This window comes from Cnephaeus nilssonii (genome assembly GCF_951640355.1).
Source record: "Cnephaeus nilssonii genome assembly, chromosome: 1".
In the NCBI taxonomy this organism is placed as follows: Eukaryota; Metazoa; Chordata; class Mammalia; order Chiroptera; family Vespertilionidae; genus Cnephaeus; species Cnephaeus nilssonii.
This window is the reverse complement of record NC_137072.1, coordinates 92,750,589-92,774,006: the sequence shown is the minus strand read 5'-3', so window position 1 is coordinate 92,774,006 and position 23,418 is coordinate 92,750,589. Positions and strand designations below refer to the sequence as shown.

General features: G+C 41.1%; 1 protein-coding gene and 1 long non-coding RNA gene across 9 annotated transcripts in view; one reads left to right on the top strand and one right to left on the bottom strand.

Annotated features, from left to right (window-relative positions):
• Nucleotides 1-23,418, top strand: part of LIMCH1 (LIM and calponin homology domains 1) — a 321,534-nt gene that overhangs the window by 65,135 nt on the left and 232,981 nt on the right. The gene's annotated exons all lie outside the window — the stretch shown is intronic.
• On the bottom strand, nt 17,711-22,414 carry LOC307098171. Its single transcript, XR_013813413.1, has 2 exons — nt 21,302-22,414; nt 17,711-21,117 (listed from the first exon to the last, which is right to left on the bottom strand). It is a non-coding gene; the product is annotated as an uncharacterized lncRNA (long non-coding RNA).

Here is a 23,418-nt window from a genome sequence, read left to right as displayed (position 1 = left end):
TCCCTGTCTTAGGCAGAAATCAGTGGGTCCGGCGCAGTGACCTCCGCTGGGTCAGACACAATTCTGGAAGCCTTTGTGCGCTCATTTCCTTAAATAAGTGGAAGGTAAAATGTTTGAAAGTAGGGCAGCTGTGGGGCTGTCCTCAAACATCAATGTTGGTTGTTTGTTTTTTCTGGATTTTCACAAAGGAGCTTTTGCCAGAAGACCTTTGCACTCCTGCTCATACAACCCCCCATCCCCAAATTACAAAAATACATAACAAAAACAAGACAGAAGCCAGACTTGAGGTTATCTTACCCAAACAGGACTTCTTCCTCTAGATTGCACAAACAATTGAGTTCCCCAGTTGAGCTTCAGTCAATCATTCCTGATGAATTCTGTGCACGTTGTGCTTTATCTTTAACTCATACCACATTGTCCAGTCCTCGGGGCTTAGGTCTGTTTCCTCACCTTCTTTACCCACCAAATGGTGAGTCCATGTGGAAAAAAGGAATAGTGTACTAGTCCCGCCCCTCCCCATCCCACCATGTGTTCAGCAATTAGGAAGAAAAGTTCTTGAAAATTGGTGCTGGAGAGTCATATAAGCAGTTTCCTTGGGTGGCCTTGCATGGGTTCCTTCTTTCCCCTCTGAAGCATTTGGTTGCATTTCCTTTTTGACCTCTTCCCAAGAAGGTGGGCTCACAGCCCCACACTTCCTGTCTGCTTTCTACACTGTGTGTGAAGGGGCCTGGTTGTTTGAAATCTCTCCACTTGGGAAGGAAGAGATGGGTGCGCTCAAGACACTAGCAGCAGCGTAAATAGCAGGTGCAAGTACTGCAGATAAGGTCCAGCGAAGGGAGAGTGCTTAAGTGGCTGTGCTGAGTTCTTGCTGCCTAACTTGATAGCATATTTTTGATATTATAATCCATCTGTGCTTTAAATATTCCTATTCTCCAAAGGAGTATTTTTTTTTTCTTTCTTCTAGTGCTCTGACCCCTGGGTTACTTGGATATAAATGTACTGTGTTTACCCATTGGGTACTTATGTCTGAGGAGCAAACCTATTATTCTGGCCTAAGATACATGGACAGACTGTTCTTTCCAGATCTGAGTATCTTTAAGAGGTGTTGCTGACAACGGTTCCATTTGGCAGCACGATGCTCTTTCTCTCTCTGCAAACAAACATTCTATTGGTAGTATTAATGTTTGTATCAGACTGTGGTAAGTACAGTGTTCTCAGATCTGAACCTGTAAAGAAATATGAAAAAGGGACAATGAATTCAATGGGAATGGTCATTCTACCTATAATCTTCAAGTTTTCCTTTTTTGATATCTCTTCATTTAAGTTTCATTCAGAAATTTTTTTTTTTTTTATCAGTCAGGCTGTGCTAGGCTATGTTGCAGTAACAAACAGCACTCAAATCTCAGTTGCATAAAAGAACAAGTTTTCATTATTGTTATGTTACATATCCATGTAGATCTCACTCAGGGGTTCAGGTTGATGGAGTCTTCTCCATTCAGAATGTTGCCAGTTACCATGGGAAGGATACACAATGAATTATGTATCACATTTTGTGGGATCTGGCTTAGAATTAATATATTTACACTCACATATTGTAGGCCAGTAAACAAAGGAATGCGAAGGCAAGTCAAATGGCCATGCCTAACTTAAGGGGGCAGGAAATTGTAACCTATCATCTTCTTGGAGGGAGGAGAATCAGGAATTTTTGGTGAACAGCACTAAATGCCTACCACAGACTTTACATAAGCCAGATACTATAATGAATGCTCGGGACACAAAAATGAATGGAATGTATCCTAGTCCTAGAGAAATTACATTTTTGGGAAACAACTTTATATAAGGATTTAAAAATATAATGATGAAGCTAGAGTGGTTTAAAATGATCTCTGTATTAAGAGATTTGTAATGTCTTCTTTGTCATCCCATTTCTCCAGTTCTTTTATTTTTCCAAAAGTTACAAATAGCTATGAAACAATCTTCAAAACTTGTAATCTGGTTAAGAAAAAGTGGTTTTACTTAATTTTAAATCATTTAGGGCCCTCCTTTGCATCATTATGACGCACACAGTTTTTGTGTTTTTGCCATGCGTTAGCAGTCTAACAGTTAAATGTGCCTAAGGAGAATAACTTCTTTATTACATTCTGGCTGAAAACTCAGACAAAATTCCATTGAAAGCCAATTGGTTTTTAATTTTTTTTTCTATGTGTCCTTCAGTGCTGAAACTGGAAATAAACCAGCAGTATGGCTTCATAACTCAAAGTGTAACAATACTGCACAATACACAAGCACATTTGTCATTTAAAATATCAGACATCTGTCTGAAGTTGGTGCTGACCTTCTAAACTGCCACTGAATGTTCAGATTGTTATTTCTCCGTCCTCGTCAGAGGCATTTTCAGTCTTGGGTTCATAGCCCCATGCTTCTTGTCTGCTTCCTCGTGGGTTATGGGTTGTTTCCTAGAGTCTAGACAGTCAATGAAAAGTGACTGTGTAATCCATTTCCTGTTCATCTCTGCAGAATTCAGAGGAAGGTCTCAAAGCTTGGAGACAGACCCCCTCCCCCTCCTTGGTAGGTAGAGCAGACATTCGGGCTCTATAGACATGAGCTGAAATCTTGGCTGGCCTCTTGCTACCTGTAGAACACTGGTCAAGCTGCTTAACCTCTTTAAGTCTCAGTTTCCTTCTCAGTAAAATGAGGAAATAAAAACTGTTTCAAAGGGTTGTTGTGAGAGTCAAGAATATGGTTTATATAAAATGCGCACAATGTCTGACATGTAATAAGCACCCAATAAATATTCCCTATTGGCACAGGACTTACTGGTTTTCAAAGGATTTCTGTGCATTTTATCTCATGGGGATAAATCAAGGAGGTGAATTGGTTTTCCATTAACTTGCCAAAAAAAAAAAAGATTGAATTCTCTTGGACTCACAGTCACAGCTGATTTAGCAAAGATCTTAATTAATTATGGTGTGTGTCTGTTTTCTCCTCTGTTCCTGTTTCTCTTCACTTATTAGAATCCATGTAGATCGAGTCCTTTAACTACCTTTCTTCTTCTTCTTTTTAAAGACTTTAAAATAGATTGAGAGAGAGAGAGAGAGAGAAAGAGAGAGAGAGAGAGAGAGAGAGAGAGAGAGAGAGAGAGAGAGAGAAATATTGATGTGAGAGGGAAATATCGATTGGCTGCCTTCTGCATGCACCCCCAACGGGGACCGAACCTGCACCCCGGGCATATGCCCTGATCAGGAATTGAACCCACAGCCTTTCAGTGCACAGGATGAAGCCCAACCAACTGAGCCACACCAGGGCTAACTAACTTTCTTACAAATCTTTCCCTCATGCTTTTTTTTTTTTTTTTGAGTTTTGAGTGATTACTTTAGTGAGCAATGATTATGAGCTGAGGGGATTGGTGCCAATACTATAGGAAAAGAAAACAAAAACTTTAATAGTTTTAATAATAATAGCTAACACTAATTGAATCTGTGCCCAGTTTGTAATTAAAGTTTCCTTTTTTCATATGAAATCATAGTGTTAATGCTCCCGCGACGCTGTAAGGTAGCTATGAGTACTCTGTGTATATTACAGAAGGAGAAACCCAGTCTAGAAAGTTAAGTCATTCGCTCTAGGCAATGTATTTAGTAAGTGCTACAAGCACTGTTTCTAGAATTTGAACCCAGGGTGGCTTAATTTCTAAAGAGCTTGTTTTTCCTTTACACTGAGCTCTATTGTAGAGAGAAGTGTGAGTTGAAACAGGGCCGTTGTGAACACTGCTTGGGTAGATGGATTGTGGTAACTACAGCAAGAGGATGTACCATTCATTGCCTTTTTGTTCCGTGGAAACTTGTTTGTCGGGGGGACTTTAAAATGTAAGCATGGGTGCTGCTCTTGACTCCTCATGGGAGTTTTCAGACCTGGGAGCCTGCCCTCTGCGTAATTCTCCACACGAGGCTTCAGATTCTGTGTTCGTGTGGGCCCCTCCCCCGCATGCACAGTGGAAGGGTTGCTAATGAGAAGAAGACGGTAAAAACGGACACTAGAAAAACAAATAGGCTGCACCGTCCTGTCTGAATGACGCCTCATTGTTCTCTTCCCTGACGACTCTCTAAACAAGTCCTCTGCATTGCAGGGAGCCGCATTGTTTGTGCATGGCTTTGCTGTCCGTTTTCCATGTGAAAACATTTCCTAAGATAAACACAGAACTAGATGATAGCTTACCAGTCAAGATTTTTACTTTGAATGATGAAGCCGACTTGGCTGGATGTCATTCTTAAGTGATAGTGGCCGTTCATGACTTAAAACCTGGTTGCTCCAATACAGGACGTTTGGCAGATCTTAAAAGGATTGAGGTCTTATGATAATGTTTTGTTGTTGTTTTGAAAGTAGGCAGTGGAGGCTGGTGCAACATTTTCTAATCTAGTTTCATGGTCCTTTCGATCAACCCCAAGTAAAACAGAACCAGACAGCATCTCTCAAAGGGTTAATACCCTGGAATCTCACACTTAACAATTGGCATTATGTCCTCTGCATTCTTGAGGAATTTTCTCACTGAGGTCAAAAGAATGGTTTGTTATGCAAGACAGTGGTCCAGTGACTTTGCATATCACATTCTCTTAATCAGGAGGGAAAACCCTGAATGCTAATTGGGGAAGAAAAAAGGTAGTGTAAGTGGTTCTTTGGCCACAGATGAATCAAACGAGTGCATTTAGTTAAAAAATAAAGCACAACAAAACTCTTGCAAATGAGTGGGCATTCTCCTGAAATGGCTGTTTACCATATTTTCATCATTTTGTGTGTCGCCATTACTTATTACTGTGTCACCATTGATCCCATTTTTTAGGAAACACTTTAATATATTTATGTTTATTTTTCTGACTGCTTTAGTTACCTATTATTGGGTAAGAAACAGCTCCAAACTTCATGGCTTAAAATAACAACAGTTTAGCCCTAGCTAGTTTGTCTCAGTGGATAGACCATCGGCCTGCGGACTGAAGGGTCCCAAGTTCGATTCCGGTCAAGGGCACATGCCTGGGTTGCAGGCTCAGTCCCCAGTAAGGGGCGTGCAGAAGGCAGCTGATCAATGATTCTCTCTCATCATTGATGTTTCTATCTCTCTCTCCCTCTCCCTTCCTCTCTGAAATCAATAAAAATATATTTTAAAAAATAACAATTTATTCTTTGTGAAGATTCTCTTAGTTGATCTTCAGCTGGGTATTTCTGTTCCACGTGGTGTTGGCAGATGACTGAATTCAGCTGGTGTCAAGGCTGGGCTGGGAGGTCCAAGAAGTCTTCTCCCACAGGTCTGGTGCCTCAGTGCCTCTGGTCATGGACTCTACCTGACTAGCTGAGGGCTCCCTTACAGCATAGTGTTCCCCGGGTATTTGAATTTCCTTAGTTCTCTGGCTCCCAAGAGAGAGAAAGCTGAAGCTGCCAGTCCCCTTAAGGCTGAGCATGCAAATCCCAGAACATTATTCCCACCGTATCCTGTTGGTCAAAAGAAGTTACAGAGTCAAGTCCAGATTAAAGGGGAGGGAAAATAGACCCCATCTCTTGATGGATGGAGAGGCATGTTCCTAAAGGGAAGGAAGGAATGATGGTCAAATGTAGACAGGTGGAGAGGAGTCCTGAGGGCAGAATGCCTTGTCCTGGTGGTGGACATGCCAGAGGCAGAGGCAGGTTTTGTCCCACTTCCTGTTGAGGGTTCTGGGTGGAGAAGGCTACATGGAGGACTTCATGCCAAAGATGCACAGCAACATCAAAGGATAGTATGGTGAGGTCAGCTGGAGAGAGGCCTCAGGTGCACTCACACTCCGCTCTCAGCTCCTTTGTGGTCGCGGAAGGATCCAGGAGCTCTTGAATTCCTCTAAGGGAGGACTCAGAAGGCAGCCAAGTTAAGAAGCAGTGGGTTTCGGCCAGGAACTGGATGGAGCATGGAGTGGCAACCTAAGGTCCTGGTCACCAGCTGTGGATGTCAGGAGCAGGCACCATGGAAATATCCAGGACTGGAGATCCAGCCAGCCTCCTTTCCATAGTCCCAGGCCTGGCCGCAGCCCAGACTAGCCGCTTTGCTGCAGACGGCAGCCAGGACCCTGAGGACACCATTTGGCTTGCCTTCTTCATCTCCCATGTCACCATAATAATGGAGACAGAGCCCCTCTCTCCATGCACCTAGTTATTATCTTGGAGATAAGCAGGAAGAGGAGGAAAAACCTGAGCAACTGATCATGATGCCTAAAAAGACTGTACCTAAAGGAAGTATTTAATATATTGTATTGGACTAAGTATTTGCCAGATTTATCTACAGTTAGGTCTCCCTCCTTCTGGTAGTCTGAATAATGGGACCCCGAGTAGCTTCATGTTCTAATACTTGGAACCTCTGAATATGTTATCTTATATGGCCAAAGAGATTTTGTAGATGTGATTAGATTAGGAATCTTGAATTGGGGAGAGTATCCTGGATTATCCAGGTTGGCTGAGTGTAATCACAGGGTCCTTATAAGAGAGAAAGAGAGGATACCAGAAGTAGAAATAGGGAGTATGATCATGAAACCAGATGTTGGAGTGATACATTATGAAGATGGAGGAAGGGGCATGAGTTAAGGAAGGCAGGTGGCCTCTAGAAGTTTCCAAGGCAAGGAAAGTTCCTGGAAAAAGAATGCAGCCCCTGGATATGAGACTGGATATGTTGACCTTCAGAACTGTAGGGGAATAAATCTGTGCTGTTGTAAACCCCGAAACTTAAGGTGGTAATTTGTTCTAGCAGCAGTAGGAAATGGATTCAGTCACTCCTCCCGCCCTCAGACAGAGTCACTTAGAAACATTGAGACTGCAATTTCTTTTTTCTTGTGAGTACAAAATGAAGCTAGAATTTGCTTTATTCTTTCCCCCCATTTATTCTCTTAGTAAGATATTATTTCTGTCTATTTGACAAATAAGAACAATGAGGGGTAGGGAGTGAAGTTCAGTAGATTTGTCTAGGTTTAGTGGTGAATGATTAAACCAGGATTAGAACTCATTTCTTTTGGAGCCACAGAAAAGCTCTCCAATCAAGACCATGGTTTTATATCAAAATATATGAATTAGAATGTATCAAATAGAAATCCACATACAGAGTAAGCTTCCAGGGTCTCCAAATCCTATCTTAAAAGTCCTATATCAGTGATGGTGAACCTATGACATGCGTGTTAGCACTGACATGCGTAGCCATTTCTGATGACACCCGGCCGCCTGCTGAGGATGAAACATTTGCTGCTCCTGAGGATGAAACATTTGCGACTAGAGTCTTGGAGTTAGTTTTTTCCTCAAAGTGACACACTACCCGAGTTATGCTCAGTTTTTTTGGCAAAGTTTGACACACCAAGCTCAAAAGGTTGCCCATCACTGTCCTATATTGTAGCAACTTACTGACGTGATGCCTTCTAGAAAGACTATGAAAACATTGCCACCATATGACTAAATGATCCATCCACTCATCCTTTGGAAGACCGACTCCTTAAGAAATAGCCAGTCTACCATATTATAGTATTCAGTTCATTTATGGATTTATAAGTTCAGTTATTCTAATTTCCCTTAGTGGGAAAGGTCATAGAGCCACAAGAAAATCTCTTTAAACTTTGTTTTCTACTAAAAAAAATACACTCTGATTTCTAAATTAGGCTGCCAGGAATCCTTGGTTCATCTTCGGACGTGACGTTGGTGGTGGTTGTTTGAGCCTCTTGTTTCCTCACCTTGACCTGGATACCTGGACACCAGGCGTGCTCACCTTTTGCATTTTGCCACCTGTGTGTTGTCTGAATGTGGGCACCCCTTCCATTCACTTCTTGTTGGGCTTTTCTTGCCCCCACTGGTGGACTGGGACTGTAGACTCACTCAAGGCCTGCTCATGAGTCTGGGTCATTAGAAATACTATCCATATGTTGGGGGTAGCTTGTGTTAAGAATAATCTTTGTGAGCCAGTAAATACGGCGAGAGATTTTTTCCTAACATTGTCATTGAGCTATTTGCAGCACAAGTTCCAACAAAACAGCCTTTCCATTTTATCATCGGGATTATGGAGGCAGCATGTAAAGTAATTAAAACGATGGCGCCAGGGCAGGCTGTGTGAGAGATGCTGTCAGAACTGGAAATGGAATTCAGACATTTCTACTGTTCTGGGCATGAGCTTTGGTCATACTCAAGGCACTTTAATATGTGTCTCTGTGCTTTGCTTGGGAGGATACAGGTTTGGTCAGTATCCAGGTAGATATTGGAAGTGTGGAGCTGGTAGGGAAAAAAATCCATTAAGGAGATGGAAAGTGGAAAATTAGGGCAAAAACACATGGTTTCTGTCTCCTCTTCTGCACTTCCTACCTGAAAAGTGAGCTTTAATCTTAAAATGAAATCCATGTCCAGAGTCCCCTAGGTAACATGTCAAATATTGTCATGGGGCTTAGAGCCCTTTATTTATGCTCTTTCTTATTTCTGAACATGAGCCCAACTAAAATAACTTCTCTTAAGGGGGATTTCCAGAAGGGCTACGGTAGTTGTGAGCATGCTTTAGAAGAAAAGTAAATCAATTTCTTACTTAAAACAAAAAAAAAACCCCCTAGTTTGTGTCCATGAAAAATACCTTTGCCTGTCTAGACAGTAGTGCTGATCAGTTGCCTTTCGTAAGGAAGCGATACAGAAAAAGCATTATTCTCCCCAGAAACCTTGTAAGGTCCTGTGTGACCCCAGTGACCTCTCAAGTGGTGTAACAGGAGCCAGAGTGTGTGGGGAGCCAGGGCTTGATGACTGATGTTAGAAATCCATCCTGGCCATGGGGAACTTTCCTGTTTTTAACCAGCAGCTTCTCAAGGACTCTTGCTGATTAGTCTACAAATTGAGGGCGAAAAAATTTCAGAACTAGAGTGAGTGGTGTCAGGGATGTATTGGTAGGTTTCCAACCAGATGACAAATGGGCAGGAAACTCTGTAAGGCCATTAACTTACATAAAGGAAGAAAAAAGGTAAAGCATAATTTCCCAGGCAAAAATTGCATAGAAGGGTCAAAAGAGAACATTGATTTGCTATCCGCTTTCACCAGATATTGTGCAGGGGGTACTGGGCTTCACAATAATGAGGAAAGGTTTTTGTTTTTCTTTTACAAAGTGGCCAGCATGGCCTTATGCGTGCTCGTTAGAAGTTATCTGTGTGTTTCCCTTTGTTTTCCACATAAGTTATATTTTTTCCTCTTGTTCTGCTGGACATTTTCTTCAATGTTTATGACTCTCAGTCACTAAAGACATCCCGGAAAGCCGTTTTTAGGTCTTCAGCTGTTGCTGGAGTCGAAAAATTTCTGCTTTCACAATGGCCCAGAGTGCATTGTCACATGTGGTTAAGTCCGAACCCCGCAGTGACCACAGGATTATCATATCCACATCCAACTCATTGGGCGAGGAGTTTGTTGCCAAAATGCTTTCTACCTGGGGTCTGAGAATGCTGGGACGCTCACTGTATTATTGTAGGATAACCGATGCCTGAAACAGCTCTCGGCTTGTTCACACAGCTGTGGAACAAGCCACATCTGAAGCATATTCAAGTGTGGGGCTGACCCTTGTACTGGACATATTGAAGTTATTGCCCATTGCAGGCCATGGGGAGGAAGTGGCTTGTTTAACACAGTTGGTACACAACTCGCCCAACATCTAAACACAGGAGTCCTCTGCTCCTGTGCTTGGGATGCAGTGGCAGTGCCAATTTGCTGTGTGAGTTTCTAAGCGTTTACTCTCCATTCCTGTAACTTACGATGGCGTGGACTGGCAACGATCCATTCACAGATCACGCTCTGAGCAGCGCTGCTGTGGTGTATGGGCGAGGGGTACATGGCAGGGATAAGCCAGCCTGAGTGAAGAGAAGCGTGGGGAGTAAAGCTGAAAGTGTGGAGATCGGCCCGTCAGCTGGCAGGTGGTAGGGTTGCTCCTCCTTATTCTCCCGCAGGTCATGTTCCCATTTGGTCTACCAGGTTATTGCTCTCAAGTCACACAGGGAAACATTGCAATCTCCTCTGCAGGACAAACTCCAAGGGATTTCTCAGACCTAGGACAAAATTGAAATGTGGGGCCAGGTGGGACAGTTCAAAAGGGAAAGGCATCAAAGCACGATTCTTGCAGGAGATGCTCCCAGAGGCCCGTGCGACTTGTTCAGCTCACGCACAGAGCCTGTCCTGTACACCAGGCACCGTGGCAGGTGCTTCAGGGGGCAGGTAGTGTCCCTAACCTTGGAGTTACTGCTGCTGGAGGGAGGGCAGGAGGAGGGAGGCCCTTGGAAAAATGTGATTAAATAAACTTTAGTATTAATTTTATCATTAGTTAGTTCTCTGTAAAGAGCAGTTTTAAGAGAATGTCTAATGCTTAACTATATCCTTTAAAGGTGATTAAAATGGTATTTGCAGCAGTAACTTTATTTTTTAAGGGTATTAATCATCTAATTAGAACAATGTTTCTGTGGGAAAAATCACATCTTGCTGAATTATTTTCGACTTCGACACTTTCGTCAACAATAAAACCTGTCAGACACAAGTGTGAAAGCTGCCTGTTCTTAGCAGGATAATGCATGTGAGCCAGTACTGGTTCAATGATGCGGTATGTGCCATTTGGGTTTCTTTGGCCCAAGACGTTATCAACAGTCTTCTAAAATTTTAGCATCTACAAAATAAAGGAAAAATATCAGTGTCTATCTTTGGTAATGTGGGCAGATCTAATTCTTTGGTGACTACGTCTCAAAAAACATCATGCAGTTCCTAAAAGCCTTTATAATGATGCTGAGTATGAAGTGGTAGAATAGCCAGTTTGGTCTCAAGTCTTTGACTCTGGCTGCGCACAGACTCTTTTCCTGCCTCTGAGATGTCCCCTCTCCCTCATGGTTAGGAGGTCGGTTTCCCTTGTGCTGCATGTGTAGGTGTCAATGACTTCACTCCCTCTCCTCACCATTCTCTGCCTCGGAGTCAGGGATGACCTGGATTGCCAGGGAATTCTTGATTCAGCTGATCTCTTGCATGGAAATTAATTTACCAGGAGAAAATATGGAAATGCACATCTGATTATTAGAAACATCAATGAAAATGAAATTTGCTTTTGTTTTCATGCAACTTGAACAGCTTCTTTATGAATCAAATCTATTAGTAATACCTTAAGTAAAGATCTAATTAATGTGTACATTTTAAAATACTGTGTATGTTTTTTTTTTTATTCCTTGGCTCAGTTCTCTCTCTTGCTCTCTCTGTGTCTGAGTTTCTACAGAGAAAGACTTAAAATCATAGGGAGTGTTGTCTCTCAAGTCTGTTACTTCTTTTCACTTTGATAAAGGCATCATTGTGCCTTGTTTTTAATATGGGGGAAAGTGAAGGTGGGGGTGGAATTTGTATTAAATATTTGGAAATTTTCTTCCTCCCCACCCCAACATCTAAAATATGCATGGGATTTGGAAAACAAATTAGAAATAGGAGCTTTCACAGAGATTTTAAAAATGTGTTTCTAAATGTTAAGAGTTCTTATTTTTGAATAGTGCTATTTTGTTTAGGAGCTTTGGTTGCTAAGTTGTATGTAATAATCTCTAGTTTCCTTTTCCTTGAGTTTTATTTTGACTTTCTAAAGAATGAATAACCTTTTATTAAAAAAAAATATTAATATTATCCACTTTGCTAATATAAACTTGTTTGCTAGTATAAACTAATAATACTATAAGTTAAAAATACATTAATTTTACATTTTTTTGAGGAACCTTTGCTAAGGAAATAGGAAGTACTTAGAATCAGAAGTAGTTTTTCTTCATTGTCTCTCTCTGTCCCTAAACTCTTGGATTAGTGGGAACATGCAGACCATACATGAAACAAGAGATGTGATTCCTTCTCAAAGGCATTACTTTCAAAATAAAAGAGGATGGGTGGGTCAGAAACAGAACCCCAAAACAGCATTTCACAAAAGACATGAGTTTGGTCACTGACTCTTTTGCTCACTATTGTATGCATGCTTAGCCTACTCCCTGGCACATACATGGCTCTCAGTATAATTTTTTAAAAAAATTTTTATTGTTTAAGGTATTACAAATAGTAGTACATATGTCTCTTTATTTTCCCCCCACTGACCTCCCCCCCCCCCCGCCCGCTTCTCTTACCCCGAGGCACTTGCCCTCATCCCCCCCGCCCCCTCCCCGCCCCCAGTGTCTTAAGTCTGTTGGTTGTGCTTATATGCATGCATACAAGTCCTTCGGTTGATCTCTTACCCCCACAACCCTCCCCTACCTTCCCGCTAGTTTGACAGTCTGTTTGATGCTTCTTTGCCTCTGTCTAAGCTCTCAGTATAATTTGTAGAGTGAGTGAGTGAAGGAAGAAACGGGGTAGATAACTGGCCAATTAACTAACTGACTTCCTCTTTAGTGGGACCTTCGTTTGTGTGGGTCACCATTGTGGGTCGAAATCACCTTTATTTTCCAAACCAACTTTCTCTGTACTCATTTGGTCAACTGTGTTGATGAGGGAAGAGACTCTCTAACACCCTAAAGTCCAACTATAGCTTCTCACAAAAGCACTCATGTTATAGTGATGCAATATGGAAATAATAACAGATTGGGTTTTTAATCAATTAAACAGCACAGGCCTCCTCTCCCTCCTTCCTCTTATTATATCACATGTAATTATGTTATTAGGCATTAGTCGTTTAAACAGGGTAAACAATAATTGCTGGAAAACTACAGTTTTGAATTTGAAGGAAGGAACTGTTCAATAAATGAAAGGGGAAAACACGAACGTGTGGTGTTTGGTGATTCTTGTTGTGTGACTGTTTGCTTAGCAATTCAGGAAGTGACTTCAATTTTGCCTGCCAATGTTTGATGCTAGATTTTTATCAAAGGAAGGGTCATATCGGTTTTCATGTGTGTTTAGTTAAGAGATTTGTTTAAATGGAAACATAAGCTAGCAAGCAACAGTCTCACTTTTGAAGGACGAGTTCTCATGAGAGCTTTGGATGTCTTTTTCTTTACGCTGTGGAGAGTCCATCAGATGTGACAACACAGTGAGTTCAGACCACCTGTGAGACTCTAAATTGCATTTCCTGAATCTATGTCGAATTAAATAATAACCTTTGATTATAGTATTTAAAGCAAATCAAGGTGTATGCAGATGAATCAGTGGGTAAACACATTTAATAGTAGTATGGACCTTGCTCATATTGCAAATGGATTATTATCCAGTGAAACCACACTTCTTTCATGTTGTAAAGCTTTCCAGATTTCAGGAAGCCCAGGGCAGCTGCAGTTTTTGAAACCTCATATGTGATCCAAAAGCACCATTTCCTAGGAGCAATGAAGATTTGTAAATGTACAGAAAGTAATGTGCTTAAAGTATTTGTAAGCAATGGCTAAACTCTTTTCTGAAAACATCAGAAATACACCTGGTGGAGGAAAGCTCTCCTGCCAGATAGAATCAAATGTTTTTTATTAACCAAGGGAGCTGTTTGGATGAGAAAGCCGCACAGCGCAGGTGCTGCTGGGCCTCTGATTCCAGCATGCAAAGGATGTGAGGAGATTTGTCTGGCCTCAAGGGTTGAGAACTATTAATATAAGCAATTCAGCAACTTCCTTCTACATTGCTTGCTTTGTCTTGAAGGATGTGCCTACAGAAAACTCATTGACTCAAGGAAATGCAAGCTGACTGGACCGACTAAAACTGTGGCTAATAGAACAGGCTGCGTCTGCCAGAGAAAACCCTGTAATCAGAGACCGTGCAGATATTTCTGTCTGGATAGCAGTTGTCAGTGGGGCTGAAGGGAGCTGAAATGTGTGCCGGAGATGGCTTACAGGCTAAAGAGCTCTTCCAGTTTGTGCAAGTGTGAATCGCCCCCAAAACTTAGGCGTGACACTCATTTAGTTAGACTCTTAAGTTCTCGCAGATTTTTTTTTTTTGCACAAAATTATATTTGAGCTCTGGCTGGGTGTGTCAGTTGGTTGGAGCATCATCCCATACACCAAATGGTTGCATGTTTGGTTTCTGGTCAGGGTACATACCTAGGTTGCGGGTTTGATCCCTGGTAAGAGTGCCTACAGGAGGCAACTGATCGATGTTTCTCTCTCACATGGATGTTTCTCTCTGTCTCTCCCTCACTTCCTCTCTCTCTCTCGAATCAATTAAAAAATATATCCTCAGATGAAGATTACAAAAAAATGAAAATTCTATTTGATACTCCTATAAACCACTGGTGACATTTCAGAACTCATTCTCTCTCTCTCTCTCTCTCTCTCTCTCTCTCTCTCTCTCTCTCTCCATATACTAGTAGCCCTGTGCACTAATTCATGTGCCAGTAGGTTGCTGCTGCCATCCTGTAGCTCTCCGCCTGCTGCCTCACCCTCCTGTAGCTCTCCGCCTCCCACTTGTAGTTCACTGCCCCACCCTCCTGCAGATTCGTGATCAGGTCGTTATGCCTCAGGGCATAATGGATAATTAGCATATTCCTCTCATTATATAGGATATATTGGAGATATATATATATATATATATATATATATATATATATATATATATTAATATATATATGGTGTGTTTCTCTCTCTCTCTCTCTCTCTCTCTCTCTCTCTCTCTCTCTCTCGTAGAGCATAGCATTAGTTTATTTTTGGAGTTTCCTCGGGAAGTGGTAAGGATGACATACAATTATACTTTTGGGGGAAACCTATATTAATGCATGGGCTTGACCGTCAAGTAAGTCACTGGTCCTGGAAATATTTGGTGGTGTCTGTGCAGTTCATAGCTGATGCTTGTGGTGCTCTCCTTATTGCTCCTTGCCATCTTTGCCTGGCAATCTCTACCTCTCATTAGGGCAGTCAACATATCACAGCAGCCTTTCCCTCCTCAAGTAACCCTGGGAACAGAGGAGCTAACACAACCTTAACCCTTGCCAACTACAACAACATGAGGTTCCATCTACCCTAAAGAGGGGCATTTCTAGAAACCTCACTGCCCTCAAGCCGGCCATCGGAGCAATGAGATTTTCAATCTTGCTCAACATTGGGGATTTGAATATCTCTTAGGATAACCTCCTCTTCCCTGGTGGTTAGGGATGTGGTCCTCATAAAAGACATGTTCTTGTGGGCTATATTTTGCCTAAATGTGCCTATCCACAGTCTCTGATGTGATGACCAGACCACCAGACTGCGGTTAAAGTGCTGGGTGGTTTTGTTGGTGATGTTGCCAACTTCTTCTTGCTCAATAACCACTATGTGCTTCTGTAGGTACAGATTAAGAGACTCTTCACCATTTCCCCATTCTATTACCTTGTAAGAAGCATATTTGGATCTCAGGCCTCTGATTGATGATCAATTGATTGCCCATGAAAAGTGGGCTCATCCCATCCTGTGTTTCCCAATACAGTTTAGATAGAAAATGACAGTTTTCTGACATGAGAGCCCCTGTAAGGTAATCATAAAGCAGAAAGGATTGGAGGAACCTGTGGAATTTTTGTCCTTAAGTTCTTTGGCCACACAAATTGCAATTAAACTACTCTTATTATTTTTTTTTTTAGAAAAACAGAAATGGATTGTTATAATTAGTTCCCTCCATTAGATAGTCAAGGAAAACATACAGATATGTGAAGGTTTTATCTGTTTGTCCACTGACTTGTATCTTTCCACAATACTTTTCAAATGGAATTTATGTAGTTTAAAAATGGAAAATAATTTTCAACCGGTGGCCTGAGATTCGAGTTTCTGTGCATCCTGGAGATGGGTAGTGACTGACCTTTATATCTCACTTTATTGTCTGCTGGTCTTGGCCTTTCCCATCCAGGACACATTCCCGGAATGGTTTGGCAAAACAAATGCAATCTTTGGAGTTATTTGGCTCTTTGTGGCTGAGATAAATATATATCAACTAAGAGTGGGTTTTTATTTCCCTCAATGAATGAATTCTTAGCGAATTGCAATTGTGGAAAGAATTGAAAGTTCAAAAATAATAGAATGAATGGTTTGAAGCCTCAGTACATTGAGTAATTGTTCTAATACAGGCCTTTCTTTTCCAAGGAGTTGAGGTTGATGCCAGTCCATTTCCCAAACTGAAGATGAGGAGAACAGTTCTAAGCTGCAGGTTCAGTGGGAACATAATAGGCAAAAAAAAGTCTATTCCGTCCATCATTACTTGTTTGAAGCACAGATGGGACCGGTGAGATTTGGGCGGCATGGGGTGGGTGGTGCAGCCAGGGTAGGAGGATTTAGACTAGCATTTCTATTTCTGTTGCACTTTCGAAACTCTGACTCTATTAATGCCCTATACACGCATTACAGAAACGTAATCAATAGGGAAGGGAAGTTCATCTGAAGAAATTCACAAATGCAGATAATTAATGGAGTTGTAAGTTTTAGAAGTCAGTATTTAGAGAAGAGCATGGGAAGAGCTGGAAAGAAGTGAGTTTTGAATGCTGATTACTTTATTTTCATACGAGCTCGTGAGTTAATGTGCCACACATCCTCTAACCTTTCTGGAATGGTGAACAAATGGAGAGATGTGCTGAGTAAGTTTTGGAAGACAACACGAGGCCTGAGGCAATTAGCTGGGATTTAAAGGCATAAACCATGCGTTTATGATTAAACCAGTAAAAGCCTGTATATAAATCCAATTGGTAACACTTTATATAAAGACAAGTGATAAAATCCCTAATGTTTTCCTTGATCTTTCATAGTTTCTATAAAAATGCAAAGTGACTTCAGAAATTGAATTAGCCTGAGAGGAAAAGGAAGAATGGCTTTAGGATGTGTGTGCATGTGTCTTAGTTAACGATTCTGATGTGGATCGGTGTAATGGAAACATCAGAGACAAATTTGAAGGTTAACTTAATTCACTGCATTACAGGAGGAGCAAGTCTTGTGAGAGAAGGTTACAGGGCCTTTGTAAGTGGGACTTAGGTACCGATTTCTCCTTCTTTAATGGGATCACCATCCGTGTCTGTGTCTGGAAAGAAGTCAGATGATTCTTAGGCAGCAAAATCCTGTTTTTATTATTATTACAGTGATGTCAATCCAAACTAGATGGCTATGATTCATGGAATCTTCAAGGAAAACCAAGTATTCTTTTTTAATAAAGTAATGGAGTTGGGATTTGCACATCTGTTCTTAAAAATCTGTTTTTTATAATGTGGAACACATGTTAATCACTCCAGCTTTTATTAAACTGAGGGAAAATTCTTGTCCAGCGGATTAATTCTAGATCCTGGGAATGTGGAAAAAGAGGGAAGAGCCTGTGGAGACAAATGCCTGTTTCTCTCACCTCTTACCTATAGAGCAGTGATTTTCAAACTGCTGGTGGTAACCCTTTTGTGGATAATAAAATGAAGTAGGTTGTGACTAACATTAAAAAAAAAGAAAGAAATGGAATAGAAAATGTCAGGCTGACGAGTCCAGGCTTGGATGATGTCTGATTCAGAGGGCTTGAAGCTACATTTTACCCACAAGCTTAGCTGCTTGTGCTTGTCTGTTCTACCCACCTACCCTCACTCCCCCACTCCCCCAGAGGAAGAAATTCTCCCATCTGTCACAGTGCTCCTTGCTGTTGCCTACTCTCTCTGTGGCCTGCACTGACCCAGGAACTAGACGCAATGTTTGAAATGTATAAAGAAGCACAATTCATTACTTTTTAAAAGATGATTTTGGTAACAGCTTTATTGAGAAATAATTCATATACCATACCATACAATTCACCCATTTAAAGTATGCAAATCATGGTTTTGTGTTTTTTTTTTTTAGTATATTCACAGAGTTGCACAAGCATCACCATCATCAATTTTAGGACATTTTTATCACCCAACAAGGAAATCCCATACCCTTTAGCCATTGTCCCCATCCTTTATTGCATTGCTGGTGCTACTTCCACAGAGACCTTGAGGGAAAATATTGATTTCTACATCTAGGTTAATACAGTGGTCTCCAAACTTTTAAAATCACTTACCTATTCAGTAAAACAGTTTTTGAGTATGTGCTCCCAACTTATGTATAAAGAAATACATTTCTAAATTGTGTATGTCACTATTATAGTATGTTACCAAGCACACACTAATGAATTAGGCATGCAGTAGAGAAGCTGATATTTCCCCACACACTCCCATGGATCCTCTGGGTGCCCCCACCCCATTTTGATGCCCTGGGTTTAGTATACCCAGCCCAGTTTGGTTAGCCTCAGCTGACCTCTTAGACCCTTTTTTTTGCCTCCAGCATCCTCCATGCTACTTCCCATAAACTCCAGGATGCTTCCCTAGATGCTGAGTTTCTTTGCACAATGTCAAAGGAGTATCTTATCTGTTCCCTGTGCCTTGCAGAACCCTTTCTAAGTCGTTAAGAATTTGCCCAGTTTACCTCCTCTACTGGCCTTCCTTAATCTCTGAAGCAGTTAGGTGTTCCTGCCTCTACCTTTCCTTAACAGCCTGCACCTATTCATTACTAAATAAACTTATCTGTCTGTGTCCCAGGCTAGACTACAGGATTAGGATTGCAGATTGCTTACTTTCCCTCCCTACTATTATAAAACATGTTGTGAAGAATATCTTTCCTTGTACATCAGTCTTACGATAGATTCCTAGAATGTTGATGTCATTTTTTTTGGTCATAGTTAAAACAGAATCCAGAAAAATAAGCTGGGAGTAAATTAGGGGGTGACTTGAATATCAGATTGGAAAAATTCCAAGCATCAGAGCTTGCCTATTGGGATACTGATGAGGTTAGTTTTCTAGGGCTGCTGTTACAATGTACTACAAACTGAGGGGATTTAACAACAGGAATTTATTGTCTCACAGTTCTGGAGACAAGAAGTCCAAAATCAGGGGTGTCCTGGTTGGTTTCATCTGTTCTAGGCCTCTCTCTTTGGCTGTTTCCATGGTGTTCTTCTGTATGTGTGTCTGTGTCCAAATTTCCCCCTTTCATAAGGACACCCATCATATTGGATTAGGATCCCACCCTACTACAGTTTGACCTCATCTTAACTAATTGTATCTTTAATGAACTTGTTTCTGAAAAAGGTCATATTCTGAGGTTCTAGGGGTTAGGACTTAAACATATGAATTTGGGGGGAGGGTCACAGTTCAACTCAACATCAGTGATTGATACACAATAGAGTTTGTATTTTATCTAGGGAGATTTGATCTATGTATAATGTTGAATTTTTCTAATCAGAAATAATATATATTTTTCTTTTTATTTAAGACCTATTTATACCTATTTAACAACTTCTTAGATTTACTAGAGGCCCGATGCACGAAGATTTGTGCAAGAATAGGCCTTCCTTCCCTTGGCTGCTGGCACCGCCTTCGCTCTGGCCCGGAGCCGCCTTTCCGCCTGCCTCCGCTCCAGCCCGGAGCCACCTTCTGCCTCTTGCCTTGTCACGTCAATTTGCATATTCTGTCTTTATTAGATAGGATTAGATTTGGGGCCCTTGGAAAATTATAATACTTGGAAAATAACATCATAGTAGGAATCTTGGATAAACTGTGTTAGAGAAATTAGGAAGTATGAGAATGGAGTGGGGCACCTGGCATATAGTTGGCACTCCTTAAATGTCAGTGGAGTAAATTTGTTTTATAGCTAGAAGCAGAAACTTTAATTTTGCACTGTAAAAGTTGTAACAGATGTTGCTGTATAATTTGGTAGTACTTACACATTTGAATTAGTTTAAAATTTTGGTTTTTTTCCCCCAGGATAGACTGAGTTTTAAACGTGGCAATTCACTTTGTGTGTATAACTTATCATGGAGGAAGTATAGAAACTGAAATACTATATGAGAAAAGACTGCATAAAATAAACTCATAACCACAGAGGTCTCCTTTTCCTCTTACTATAGTCCTCAGAAATATAGACCACTGAAAATTATTTATATTACATGACAAAAACTAAGAAACACTCTCAAAGGGGTAATTAATTTAAAGTATTTATTTTTATGGTCAAAAGAAAACTCACAGTCCACCTCCTCCTATACTCTATTGCATTTCCAACTCCTGGACGATTTTCCTTCTCCTGGGTCCTCTCTTCCCCAGACTAGTGCTGGTTCAGGAATATTTGAAGATCGGCCTATTGTGTCAACACTCAACATTTCATCTCAAATCCTGTAGATCAGTGGTTCTCAACCTTCGTAATGCCGCGACCCTTTAATACAGTTCCTCATGTTGCGGTGACCCCCCAACCATAAAATTATTTTCGTTGCTACTTCATAACTGTAATTTTGCTACTCTCTACAGCAGCAGTTATCAACCTGTGGGTCACGACCCACAGGTTGAGAACCGCTAGCAGGGTCGCAGGTTGAGAACCGCTAGCAGGGTCGCCTAAGACCATTGGAAAACACAGATATTTACATTACGATTCATAACAGTAGCAAAATTACAGTTATGAAGTAGCAACGAAAATAATTTTATGGTTGGGGGGTCACCGCAACATGAGGAACTGTATTAAAGGGCCGCGGCATTAGGAAGGTTGAGAACCACTGCTGTAGATGAAAGCAGGAATATTTTAAGTTTTGAAAGCATGGGAAGCCTTTGCAATTCACAGATCTGCAGTTCCTAGTTTCAAAGAGTTTCCTTGATGTTCACTATCTTATTACAGTGCTCAGATAAAACTCCTCCCTTCAGGGTAGCACTCCATATTCAGCTACTGCATCGACCTTGTGGAAGCCTCTGCTGGCTTAATGCCTATTTCTGAAGGGAGCCTTCACTTGCCACTCACTTCCTCATTAGCCCTAGGAAAAGCTTTCTGGATGAACTCCTTTCTTCTCAGGATCAAACAACCCAGTCCCTCTTTACTTGGTGCTTCCTCTAGGCTCAAGCTCTAGTCCTCAGAAGGTCCCCCTCCCCTCCCCATCCCATCCTCCCTAAAGAAAGAACTGAAGAAAAGGCAAAAGTGTGCTCTTGGTACTATGGCAACCACTGCCTGCCAAGCCTTAGCTCTCTTTGGAAGTTGTTTCCTAGTTGTGAGGGTGAATTTGTATACTTATCAAATAGCCGGCCTAAATTCATATAGCTGTTCCAATCCTCATTTGAGGGCTGGGCCTTGCTTCCTTTCAGACCCTTTATCATAGCTGTTTGGTGCATGGATTTTTCCACTGCAGATATCTCGCCGGTTTCCCCTGCCAGTGGCTTCTTGAGCATTTCATCTCTAGCTAAGGTGACCAGATCGTCCCGCTTTTGGCGGGACAGTCCCGATTTTTAACCATTTGTCCCGCGTCCCACGGCGTTTTAAAAAAGTCCCTACTTTTGGAAAGTTTAAAACGCCGTGGGACGCGGGACAAATGGTTAAAAATCGGGACTGTCCCGCCAAAAGCATGACGATCTGGTCACCTTACTCTAGACCTACAAGTCCCTCTGTGTGAGGTGGTGCATCCGCTTGCTATGCACTCTCAGTTTGAAAATAACTTTTGGCAGACTTGTGGATGATGAATTGGCTGTAAATTTAAAATAGGGTGGTATCTTCAAAAGTGCGGACTTAGCAACACATGATAGCTCACTGTGGGCCATTGTGAATGTGAAAATTCTTTACTCCTCGTAATAATGGTTGACCTACAAACGGCTCTCAGGGACTGCTTTAATTTCTACCATTTGTATGGGAGAAGATGTCCAGAAGATTGTGGGAAAGCGATGAGGGGGAGCATACAAATGGCTTCTCATGAGATGATGAGGAATTTGAGGTCACTTCTTTTGGGTGATTATTGAAGCAAGAATCCTAAAGACTTTGAAGTCATGTGCTTCCTGGATCCCTTTTATAACTTTTGTACCAAGTAGACTTCTCACTCCACTCTAAGTGCTTTCAGGGTCTGGAAAGTCCCTCTTTTTTAGGGCATGCCATTTCATCCGTAGCAATCTTCCACGTAGATATCTCTTTCTTATTGAGACTGCCTTTGTAAGGTCTGTCATTGGGTCAGCTTCTTGCTGGATTTTCCAACCATTTAAATTCCCTGGGAAGTAGGCAAACATTTGCATTTGTTGTTGTGCAGCTGGAAGATACAGTAGAGAGGAATGATGTGAGCAAGCAGTGCCATGGAGGCAAGCATCGAAGTAATGCTCAGATGAAATGTTGGCTTGTCAACTCAACCAACAGACTTTGAGGACTCGGTACTTTGTGGGGCATAGTGCTGGATGCTGAGGACTAAGAAGTAACTGGTATTGCCCTGGCTTCAAGAGCTTCAAATCTATTCAGTGAAGAAAGTGTATGTAATACAGGGCAGAGAAAAAGTAGGTTTACAGTTGTTTGTATAGAAAATAATACAATGATTAGTAAGTAATCATACAAGAATAAACTCTTTCATGTACTCACAACTGTAAACCTACTTTGCTCCACCCTGTGTATATTTGAATCCTACTCTATACCCCTCCTTAACTCCATCCTCTTTTCATGTTTAGAAGCAACTACTACCCTGATTTTGGTTTTTATCATTCCCATGCATGCTTTTATATTTTATTCATTTATTTATTCCTTATTGATTAAGATATTACATATGTGTCCTTATCTCCCCATTGCCCCCCGCCACCTTCCCACTCATGCCCTCACCCCCCTGGTGTCTGTGTCCATTGGTTAGGCTTATATGTATGCATAAAAGTCCTTTGGTTGATCTCTCCCCCTTCCCCTTATGCTCCCCTGCCTTCCCTCTGAGGTTTGATGGTCTGATCAATGCTTCTCTGCCTCTGGATCTGTTTTTGTTCATCAGTTTATGTTGTTCATTATATTCCACAAATGAGTGAGATCATGTGATATTTATCTTTCTCCAACTGACTTATTTATCATGCTTTTATATTTTTACCACATATGTATGTATCCATAAACTATGTATAGTATTGTTTTGAATGTTTTTTGGATTTTATGGGAATAGTAACACAGTAATCATATCATTATGTAATTTACTTCCTTTGCCTTTGAGATTTATCCATGTAATTCAAATTTTTTATACTGTTTCATTGTATAAAAATTCTATTATTTATGCATAGCATCTGTTAATAAATACTTAGGGTGTTTCTTTTCTTTTTTTTTTTTTTTTTGCTGTAGCAAACCTTGATGGATTGAACAGTTTTGCATGTGTCCCTGTGCAGGAGTTTCTCTAGGTCTATTTAGGTACTTGTTGAGCCATTTGATCTGTGTTATCTTCAGCCTTTCTAGATTTTGATCAGTTAGTTGCTCTTCAAAGTGATTATGCCAACTTACTCTCCCACCAGAGTTTCAATTCCCTACATGCTCATTAACACTGAGCAATGTTGTCTTATTTGATACTTGCCTTTATGATAATTCTCATAGCTCCATGAAAGTTTTTCTTCTCATCACAATTGTTTAATGTCTTTGCCAAATTATAGACCTACAGAGGCAGGAACAGTTTGACCCCCAGGAGTGACTTAAATCCAACTCCTTCATCCTCTTGTACCACAAAGCCAATTTAAGATGTCATGTCTTCCACAAAGCCTTCCTTGAT